General features: G+C 38.6%; 1 protein-coding gene across 3 annotated transcripts in view; it reads right to left on the reverse strand.

The window, feature by feature from the left end:
* Positions 1-8,550, reverse strand: part of ATXN1 (ataxin 1) — a 212,947-nt gene extending 204,397 nt beyond the window's left edge. Inside the window, exon 1 of one of the 3 annotated variants that reach the window (XM_072152640.1) lies at positions 8,299-8,550. The gene's annotated coding sequence lies outside the window, so the exon portion shown is untranslated. Of the gene's footprint in view, positions 1-6,286; positions 6,501-8,110; positions 8,235-8,298 lie in introns of those variants that run through there. The other 2 variants (XM_072152642.1, XM_072152641.1) reach the window with 2 other exon arrangements.
* Positions 8,551-9,225: the final 675 nt, after the last annotated feature.

Here is a 9,225-nt window from a genome sequence, read left to right on the forward strand (position 1 = left end):
CCAGCTTAATATGTTACTATAACATTCTATCATTGGCAAACAGCTCCCTTTGGTTTGTAGGGTAGCTGCTTAAATCTGAAGCCGCCTTGCACTGGTAGTGCCTATTCGTGCATTGACTTGAAGTCAATGTCTGAACAGGAATAATAATATTTATTTATATAGCACCATCATATTCTGTAGTGCTTTAAAATCATAGGGGACATATACAAATAAAATACTACCATACAGAGTAAAAACAGTCATATGAAACAATAGGAGTGACGGTCCTGCTCACAAAAACTTACAGTCTACGAGGATAAGGGGGTGACAAAAGAGGTATGAGAGCTTTTATAATGGTCTAGCCATTCTTTATAACAGAACAACATAATTTAATACATAAAAATGCTGCTAGTTGAACCAGCCATCAACAACATCTTATATTCAAAGTCTAGGGTGAATGGAACTGCAGAGAAGCCTGGAGCTTGGTATTTATCTGATGTTTGCCAGATAACAGTTGGGAGGAAGAATGGGTTAGTAAAGAGAGAGTTAAAATTTAATGCGGTTATCGAGTGTGATAGGCTTGCTTAAAGAGATGGGTTTGATGAGCACATTTGAAACTTTGGAGGTTGGGAATTAGTCTGGTAGGGAAGGACATTAGAGAGATTTGGTGCAGCTCAGGAGAAGCTCGGGAGAATTACTGGCAGTTCGAAAAGCATGGGTTGGGCGATAGACTGAGAGGAGAGAGGAGAAGCCCTACCTGGTGCAGAATTATGCAGAGCTTTGTGGATGAGAGTTATTATTTTAAACTGTATTTGGAAGGAGATGGACAATCAATTCAGTGACTGACACAGACTGGAAGCAGCCTGGCTGGAGATTGGACAGGAGAGAGTTTAGTAAGTGGAAGACCAATTAGTAAGGAGTTCCAGTAGTCTATTTGAGAGTGAACAAGAGCAACAATTAGCATTTTAGAGGTTTCAATTGTAATAAATGGGCAGATTCTGGAGATATTTCTGAGAGGCATAGGGCAAGATCGAGCAAGAGATTGAATATGCCATGTAAAGGAGAGGTCGGAGTCCAACACAACCCCAAGATAGCGGGCCTGCTGCCTTGGTGTTATAGTGATTCCACAGACCGAGATGGAGAGTTCAGGGTTGGTTCGATAGATGGTAGAAAGACAAGGGGGCCCATTTACTAGGGGCTTTGCGGCGGTTTTCTGGTGGACTTTGCATGTTCTTTCTAGTGCAGACTGCTTGCATAGGTATTTAAGTAGTGTCTGCACCACAAATGTCACATGTGACCCTTTTGTGGAGCAGCTGCACTCATCATGCAACACAATTTAGGGCGCGTTCGTGTGCTCAGTCGGACTGTGCACCAGATTTAATATGCAAGTCCAATATGCGTATGCCCCATGTTAAAGATAGACCAGAGAAACCCCAACCGTGAGAGGAAGATAGGAAGAGAGAGATCTAGAAAAGGAAACACTGAAAGTTCAGTCAGAAAAATAGGAAGAAAACCAGGAGAGTACAGTGTCCTTCAGGACAATAGAGCGAAGCATCCTGAGGAGGAGCTGGTGATCCACAGTATCAAACACTGCCAAGAGATTCAGAAGAATTAGCAGAGAATAGTCACCTTTGGATTTAGCAATGAGGAGATCATTAGAAACTTTAGAAAGTGCAGTTTCAGTGGAGTGCATAGTATGAAAACCAGATTGCAGGGGATTATGGAGGGAGTTAGCTGAGAGATAGCGGGTTAGTCGAGAATAGACCAGGCATTCAGGAGTTTGGAGATGAACGAGAGATTAGAGACTGCAGAGTAGTTAGTAGCACATGCTTGAAAGAAGAGGGGATGACACCAGAAGAGAGAGAGAGGTTGAAGATTTTAGTGCGATGAGATAGGAAAATTAAGGTGCAAATGGTAGGAAGGGATGATGATAAACACTTCTTGTCATTGTCAAGTATTGTCAAGGATTTAAGTAGCTATAAAGTTCTACCTCTTTCAAAGGAGAAGGGTTGGGCTATAAAACAGGCCCATGGACAAGAAAGAGCTTCTTCTTGAGGGAGAAAAAGGTTCAACCCTAATCCTGGACAACCATTGATAAAGAAAACATGATAATAATATTATAGAATAATATTACGCTACATAGATGAGGGATAATTATCAACTTCTAGCAGTTTCATGCTTTGGTTTCTACTTTCAAAAAAGATTGTGGTTTAGACCAGGGCATGGCCTCATTAAAACCTCTTTTTATGTTCTACCACCCTGCATTCAGGAGCAAGTCTAACAATACTGCGAACCAAATGTTAGAAACACACAACACACAATCCCACGTTCATCAAAGATGGGACCTTAGTGCCTCATTTCTCTGGTTTCTCTGAGGAAGGTATTTTAAAAGGTTGTTCCATGCATTACTAATCATGACCACTGCTCAGGACAGGCAACGCCCAGCTTCTGATCAGGTATTACAGCAGTTGGTTCCATATCCCTGTAGTAGTGGGCACTGTCATTTATGGCTGTGCCCCATATTGAAGTGAATGGTATTTCCGTTTTTATGCTGCCAGTAGAGAGACACTTAGCCACTGTGTGCTTACAGTGCATGTGGAAAGTGGTCAGAGGAAGATATAAAAGGATTTAATGCATTGTGATGTGGTTCACTGCTTTGGATTTCGACCTGTTCAAATTTTCCCATATCCGTTAACTGATCAAACAGTCTGCCTCTTTTGGCAAATTACCTGTGATCTGTGAAGAAATCTGATTTGTTTTCTTTATCCCCACAGCACCTCCACAGGTGAAAAGTAGCATTACACAGTGCCCATTCACATCAGTGAGTTGTCCATGTAGTGCAGGGTAGGTCAGGTCAAAGAAATGAGGACCCTGAAGCAGAACTGCTAATTCTATTCATATTACTATTTTAAGTGCTAAAAAAATTATGCTTGCCATTATTTTGAAGGTTTGTACACATATAATGGTAAGGCGTTAAAAATGTAGATATGAGACTATAGTTTCAATTACATATGGCTATTTAATTTTAATGAATTCCAGTGCATGTGTAATAACTACTGTACAAAAGACTAATATTTTATGCTATACCAAATAATTTGACTATTTCTACTATTCTCTTTAAGAGATGCTGCTAAATATTGTTGTTTGCCCTTATCAATCAGCATTATATAAGATATAGAACATATTTTAAGGGTATCCACATAGATATAGTAGATAGATATAGTTGCATAGTATACAGAAACACATTGAATACAAGATTTTCTAAAGTTTTGAGGAATCAGACAAAAGCATAAAATATGAAACTCTGCACAAAAATGCTCCTCTCACAGGATCTAAGATTATCTGTTTCACCTCTGCTAAAAATAACTAAAAAATAGAATAGGCCTTGCCGTGTTTTTTTTTTCTTCTTCTTCTACTTGTATGGAGTTGCTAGTAACTTTCTTCCTGCACTGAATGTAGATATCTGTCAGGATGATGCAATATGCTCCAAAAAATTCCTTTGAGTAAACTGGAGCTGGACTCTCTATGAGCCTTTTCAACTATAGTAACAACACAAAATAAATTGGTAAATGTGTGTACAGAAGGACACATGTATGTGATTTATAGTAGGAATAATGTAAAAAAATAATTGTGTATAATCTTTGTGGTTCATAGTTAGGAGTAGACATATCATATGTGAAAACTTAGGGCCTGGTCGACAAGTGTCTTAAAGTCATCTCTAAAACACCTTCAGAAGTGCATTAGATAGTGTGGTTGATGAATTTGCCTACAATAAAAATTACCAAAGGTCTCTATAAAATAAGAGTAGAGAATGACATAAAATATACATTTTATGAGGCTCTGCTTCTTATTAGATTTTGTTAACTGTCTCTCATTCATTTTAATATAACTTAGAAAATCTGAAGTTTTCTAATTCTATATAAAATTTGTTAAATAGAATTTTTCATTTGTGCCTGACTACAGGATATGTTGGAATTTTCTGTACAATTTCTTGAGTTGTGCCCACTACAAGATGCAAACTTTTCCCTATATTTGTGTAAAACTATAAATCCTATATAATCAAGCTTTAATTGTCTTATTGTACACATGCAGCGATTGGTAATATAAATAGATTTCACTCCCCATTTCTCTTGCGTTAGAGTTTAGTTTAGTTATGTAACAGTCTGCTGCTTGTTTAGATTGTCAGTAAAAGCTTTCCTCTGAGGGTCAACAATATTTTTATAACTCGCATACAGTTATATATTATCTTTGGCAATAATTGGTATAATTTCTTTTAAGAAAAATAAAAATAAGGTTTCAAAGAAAGTCTTCAATTGGCACACTTATGCTAGTTGTCTTTCTCCTGATAAATACTGCACCGTATACACCAGAATAATGGTAGATCTGTTATCTGTGGACATTATAGTAGTATTGGGAAACTATTAAAATTCAAAATCTCTGATTAAAATTTTTCTATTTTATTAAGTGTCACCAGAGGTGTTGGGACTTGTTCCCATGTTCATTTGGCAAGTGACCAATTCACATGCAGCAGAAAAAAGTAATGAACACACTGCAGGTTTTAAGATTTTCATGGAAAAGTCACGGTTTAGCTGTGGCAAATTGTATTTTTATCTCTGTCAAACAAGTATATTCATTAAGAACTATTCTCCATGAAGTACAGTGAAGAGTAGAATATATTATTGGTTTGGGATATCAAACACTAATCTGTCCTATGTAGCAATAGGATTTAGTTGCAATATAAAGTGTCTTTATATTGAAAACACATAAGATTACATAGAAAACTCAGCCTTGGTCTAGGTTAGTGTCCTGTTATATAATAATGCACTTTAGTTTTCTCTCACGAGCAGGGATATGCATACATACAACATGGCAAATTGATTTTATTTGGTAAATTTACTGCTGAGGTTAGTGTGTCCATATACAAGCCATAACCGAGTACATAGCAACTACAACCCAAATCTTCTAAGACTCTTGTAAAAAAAAACAATAAGCACAAAGGACAAATTTGAATCAATTAAAACATTTTTTTTCAGTCAAGAAATTTATGTTATACCTATAGACCAAACACATGAATGATAGAAAATATATTAGGTGATATTAGGTGAATCTCATATATATATAATATACTGTATAGATATGTAGGTATGGGTATAGAAGGCAGCAATACACGACAAAATTATAAAATGCTAGTTTTCAGTATCGATAAATGAGAACAAAAATGCAATGCATCATCTTTTCGGCTGCTTATTATAATGCTAATACTTTTTGAATTAAAACTACTTGTATATCTAACATTAAGAATTCACAGTGGTTTTTGAGCCCAAAATAACAACCTATATATTGTAAAATAGCAACGGGAGAAGTACTGCTAGATCTAAGCATATAATGTGGCTTTGAAGAGTTCTAGGAACTAGGCCTTCAGCTTGTCTACAGCGGATTACTGTAGTTTTTTTTTCTGTTCGTCAATGGGGTGTAAAACAAGGGCTTTTATTATCTGAACAGATCAAGAACTAAATCATCAGAATGGATTTATCACATAAATCACTTCATTAACACGTACAGCTCGTAGCATATCCGTGTGAATGTACAGACATATATCACTTGCTGCATCCCCTTGTGGGGAAACACAGAGAAGCACTGGAAGAAAGGGAATGGTTTAATGCAATGTGCAAAGCAATCATTAATAAAGGCCCAGATACACTACATGTGTAAGTTGTCCCCCAGCTCTAGGCCTTAACGTGTAGCGTCTGTGTATCAGGCACTGGGAGTCGTAGAGTTAACTGTTGATTGAGTCACGCTGAAAGAGGTCACTGGGCAGGACTGACAGATTTTCCTCAGCTTGCATCGAATCGCAGCGGACCCCGGTCTCATTTCTAGGAACAGGTTCATATGTACGTGAACTCCTATTTCTTTGTAGAAGGATTTGGGCCCACTCTACGGAAAAGCCTGTTTCCTGGGAAACCGTGGAAACCCCCTATAGTGCTAGCAATGACACTGATATGAACAGGGTTTAGCCGTTTTCAATGCAGTTACCATTAAACTGACTGTACTGCTTGCTCTGGGAGATGATTATAATCTACATATACAGGCGGATTTTATATAGTACCACATAGAAGCAGCCTGTGCATACATCAGGGGGAATTCTCACACCAAAACAATCCACATTCAGACAAAAATTACTTTTGGAAACGTTCAATTGCACAAATGACGGGTAAAATGTTTGACACCTAAAGACGATTACAGGTGGTAAATTTAACCCCTTTACAACCACAACAGCAAGAAGCCAGAGAGATGAAAATGAAAATACCTTGAAAGTAGCCTACATTTAAAGACACTTGTCTTCGCACAAGCCTTCAGTCCATGGCTGACACAAACCTTCAAAATATGCTTGACAACTTCATCCACACTCTTGTGCCATGCAATCTGCTCATTCTCTTACACGTCTGTCCTTGCTAAGCTAGGCAGCATTTCCCCTAGCTGAGCTTTCCCCGAGGCCCTGTCTCCTTTCACACACACCGCATCCTCCTCCCAGCTACGCCTGACTCACTGTACTCACCCACTGGGAGGAGGGAGCTTTACACTACACTACACACAGCTCTTTCACTATGCTTACTCACTGAGCTTCACGTACTTACTATACAGACAGTTGTAAGAACAGACCATTAAGAAGTCCATCATTCTATGCTGACATCTGAGCTCCCGCTAACAACCCTATAGTTAAGGGCAATAAATATGCTTGCAATTTATACTTGCTTTGTCACTAGTACATACTACTATACTATATACTACAATTATGTATTTCACATACTTAAGGCTATCTATGCACATAAGTTAATTAAATATCATTGATGTATTATATTGAACGTTTAAATAATTCCATATATAATTCTTATTATTATTACACCACATTTAATTGCTAATATTTCCTCCATACAATTTTGTCCTCATACAATAATCTCTTCACCTCTTCTTATTACACTTCTTCTTGTAAACTCTTACACTTGGGGTTATAATTCCATTGCAACAAATGTAGCAAACTTTAACATAACTTTTAACCCTCTGTTCCACCCTGCTACATCACTACTTTTCTAAGCAAGTTGAACAGTACTGTCAAAGACGATGCTACCATATAAATAGTAAGAACGTTAGTAACTTAAAGTTTAAAGGTTTGAGTCAGTCTGTAATGTTCTCCAGGAGGCCCCGGTGGAAGCCTTCTGTGCATAGCCCAGTTTGTTAGGGTGGAGCAGTGAGCCTTCAGTGACTACTCCAGACCGGCTTTTTTTTATCTAAGGGAGACATTAGGCCTCACTTCAAAACTTGGACTTGAACTTCTCATGGCAAACAAGTGGTGTCTTTCCTACTATAAAATAAAGTATGTAAATTATATACTATCCATACTAAAAATTTAGGCCTACAAACATGGACTGAAGATGTCAATCATAAATAATATTACATATACATTAAAAGACAGCCTCCATTCAAACCTGTAATGACAATAGTATGTATACTATGGAACATCTTGTGCATCATGTCGGCCGGGGCTCGGTTAGATCTCACATGAAGCATAAGGCCAAGTCATGTATTTACCATCGAAATGAAGGGGCCTTAAATATAAGGCCAGGTGCAGGCATTATCTATGTATCTCTGCTCCTCCTAAAATAATAAATGACCTGGCTCAGAGACTATGAAAAATAAAATGACAAAAATCACAACGAAGCCGATTGTCCCCAGTAGTGTGGCACCTGGTGGTCTCTATCCAGGAGCAGACTGATAGATCAGACAGCAGGAGGAGGGGATTGACAGAGGTGACATAAACGTGCAGTCTACTCTCTCGTACACATACACACGTAGGCTCTCCCTTTGCAGACTCTTTTCAGCACCCCATGGGGGAAGTGGTAACTGCACAGATCTCTTCCCTACTACTGCCAATGTTAACCACTCTAACTCCACATAACAATACAGGCAGTTCTAGCTGAGGAAGGGTTAATTTACGCTGTCAGGGCCCATCACAACCACAAAAAGAATACTTACCCTTCCCTAATCGACCGAGTTTATTAGTAGATCTTTACTGAGTACAATTATCAACCAATCTATGACACTGGGAGAAAAAAAGACAAGAATATGCCTGTACCTCTGGACGATTACAGTTTTCTGCTGCTGCTCCTTTTTCGAGGCTTGAAAAGCAGGATTGGAAAGCTCGGCTTATGGTCGCTTAGGTTGTATTGTATATAAATATCCACAGGAATAGTACAGAAACGTCTTGGCTGCTGATATTTCCACAATCGACAAAGAACAGCAAAGAGGAAAAAATGGACTTACTGTAAAGTGCGGTAGAGAGGTTGTTGGGTGAAGAGGGTGTCTGAGCTGCTGCCTCTTTTTTGTTACTCTGCCCCCCCCCTCTCGCAGTAAGACTGGTCTTGTATGTCTCCTCTACTGTAGTAGAAATGATGTCTGCAGTACAGCTCTCTCTCTCCAGTATGTAAATGTGTAATAGAAGCCAAATATGGAGCAGTTGGCTGCCTCTGCAACAGCTCAAGGATCCTACTTCATGCAAAAGGGAGGAAGGGGGGGGGGGGGAGTGTGTGGAGGCAAGGCAACACTTTGGCAGACAGCCAAGGCAGCCACACAGATTATTGCATACGCACAACAGAGCTGGGGCGGTCTCACTTAACCCTTTCTCTACACTAACCTGACATGCAAAACCCCATGCCTTGTTGCATTGTCTTAAAGGGGATGTGCATGAGTTATGTGTTTTATTTTTGAATACTGGAGACAGAACGCTTAAGTGTAAAGCATAAATGTAAAATAACTTTGAATTGCTTGCTTTGATTTGAGCAGGGTGTGTGCTTCTGTTGAAAAGAAAAAGGGGTGGAGAGGAGTCAGAGAGTAGGAATTGTACGGGAAAGCCAAGCTGAATGTCCACAGGGATGAATAGTGCAGAGTTACATGTCAACGTCATTTAGGAAATAACATTCAGTTTAACTGTTTTGGGGCCAGTGAGGTCAGACAAGGCATTGCACAACAAACAATGCTACTTGCACATAGCCTTGTTATCTCCAGCGCATTATCTTAGTCACCTGCTATTCTGTTCTTGATATTGCTAGCCATACATATAAAGATAATATTTAACAATATGACTATTGATGTTGCAATATTTTTGGGTAAATATCATATTTATGATAAAATATTAAACCAACATACATAAGATGATCACATATGCAAGGATCCCATACATATACAGATGTC

Source organism: Engystomops pustulosus, chromosome 5 (genome assembly GCF_040894005.1).
Source record: "Engystomops pustulosus chromosome 5, aEngPut4.maternal, whole genome shotgun sequence".
Classification (NCBI taxonomy): Eukaryota; Metazoa; Chordata; class Amphibia; order Anura; family Leptodactylidae; genus Engystomops; species Engystomops pustulosus.